This window comes from Cebus imitator, unplaced genomic scaffold (genome assembly GCF_001604975.1).
Source record: "Cebus imitator isolate Cc_AM_T3 unplaced genomic scaffold, Cebus_imitator-1.0 Scaffold679, whole genome shotgun sequence".
NCBI lineage: Eukaryota > Metazoa > Chordata > Mammalia > Primates > Cebidae > Cebus > Cebus imitator.
In genome coordinates this window covers 695,932-698,228 of record NW_016107994.1, presented here as the reverse complement: position 1 = coordinate 698,228, position 2,297 = coordinate 695,932, and positions in this window count along the sequence as shown.

Below are 2,297 nucleotides of genomic sequence, written 5' to 3'. Positions count from 1 at the left end.
TGTCTTCCACAATGGTTGAACTAATTTACACTCCCACCAACAGTGTAAAAGTGTTCCTATTTCTCCACATCCTCTCCAGCATCTGTTGTCTCCAAATTTTTTAATGATCGCCATTCTAACTGGCATGAGATGGTATCTCAATGTAGTTTTGATTTGCATTTCTCTAATGACCAATGATGATGAGCATTTTTTCATGTTTGTTGGCCTCATGTATGTTTTCTTTTGTAAAAGCACTTCCCTGTTCTCCATTTCTGTCCTCAACCTTTTTCTACCTGCCAGGTGATCTGCAGTGCAGGCTCCAGGGCTATGCTTGGATGCCATTCCCCACACCGACCCCCAATGGAAGTCTTTCTTTCTTCCCTTCCCTCATCCCTCCTTCCATGCGTTGGGTCCTCTCGCCTCCTCCACTCTTACTTCTTAGAATCAATAAAATTGTATGTATTTAAGCCTTACCAACACCAAGCAGTGCAAAGGGATCTTGCTTTAATTATGGATCTCAGTACTTACACCCTTGGGGCACATGAGCTATTTCTAGGTGGGACCCCACCGAACTGTTACAATGCTAACAGCTAAGCATTTGCTTTCCTGTTTATTAGGAAAACAATGGGACTTAAACACTAACTCCATGATTCATAAATGTGATTGCTTTGGATGAAGCAAAAGCGGGTGTGGTAATGTTAATAAGTTGCAGAGGCCCCAGGGAAATAGGGCAAGCATTCTGAGGGAGAGATTTTTGATTTTTAAAAACTTTTTGTAGAGACAGTGTCTCCTTGTGTTACCCAGGCTAGTCTCGAACCCCTGAGCTCAAGCAATCCTCCCACTTTGGCCTCCCAAAGTGCTGGGATTACAGATGTAAGCCGCCACTCCCAGCCACACAAGCATTTCTATTTAATTCTTCCAACACCCTTCTGTAGAAAATGATTATTTCTCTTCTCCATTTCACAGGAGAGAGCACTGATGTGAGTCTTACCTTCATGCTAATAGAAAAGCGGTGTAGGATCAATCTGCTGGGAGGCCAGAAAGGCCCCAGGGATGTGTTGGAGGGAGGGAAGGCCAGAGAATGGTAAGAAAATGATCTGCTCTGCAGGCCTGGGAGGCGGATCGTCTTTTACCTCCAGTACCCTTTCCCTTTCTAGGCTCTGACCTCCACCACCCCAAACCACAGGAACTTTCTGTCTTGTACACACTGTCACTTGGGATGTTTCTTTGGATTCCTAGAAACAAGCCCCTGATTACTGAGATAAGATATCAGGAGATGATGTATTCCCCCTGAACAGAGAAGACTCCTGAACAAAATCCAGCTTCCCAGTTGACATGCTTCCTGGAAGTCATGTAGGCTTTCTTTCTCTTTCTTCTTCTTCTTCTTTCTTCTTCTTTCTTCTTCTTTCCTCTTCTTCTTCTTCCTCTCCTCCTCCTCCTCCTCCTCCTTCTTCTTCTTCTTCTCCTTTTTTTTTGAAACAGAGTCTCCCTCTGTTGTCCAGGCTGGAGTGCAGTGGCACAGTCTTGGCTCACTGCAACCTCCACCTCCAGAGTTCAAGCAGTTCTTGTTCTTCAGCCTCCAGAGTAGCTGGAATTACAGGCACCAGCCACCACATCTGGCTATTTTTTTTTTTTTTAGACAAGAGTCTTGCTCTGTTGCCCTGGCTGGAGTGCAGTGGCACAATCTTAGCTCACTGTAACCTCTGCCTCCCAGGTTCAAACAATTTTTGTGTCTCCGCCTCCTGAGTAGCTGGGATTACAGTTGTGTGCCACCAAGCCTGGCTAATTTTTGTATTTTTAGTAGAGATGGGGTTTTGCCATGTTGGCCAAGCTGGTCTCAAACTCCTGACCTCAGGTGATCTGCCCGCCTTGGCCTCCCAAAGTGCTGGGATTACAGGCACAAGCCACCAAGTCCAGTTGAGGTTTTCTTTTTCTTTTCTTTTTCATCTTTTTAAAAAAATTTTAGTGCCTACCTAATCCAGTATCCATTTAAGTTTTTTACGCTTCTTTATGTTGTCGTGATAATGACAAAATAATATAAGTTCATGGTGAAAAAAGAAATTAGAGGAGGGCAGAAAAATCAAATACAAAAATTAAAATGACCTATAACAAGCTGGGCACAGGGCTCATGCCTGTAAACCCAGCACTTTGGAAGGCCGAGGCAGGTGGATCATCTGAGGTCAGGAGTTCCAGACCAGCCTGGCCAACATGGTGAAACCCCATCTCTACTAAAAATACAAAAATTAGCTGGGCATGGTGGTGTGCACCTGTAGTCCTAGCTACTCGGGAGGCTGAGGCAAGAGAATCACTTGCAGTTG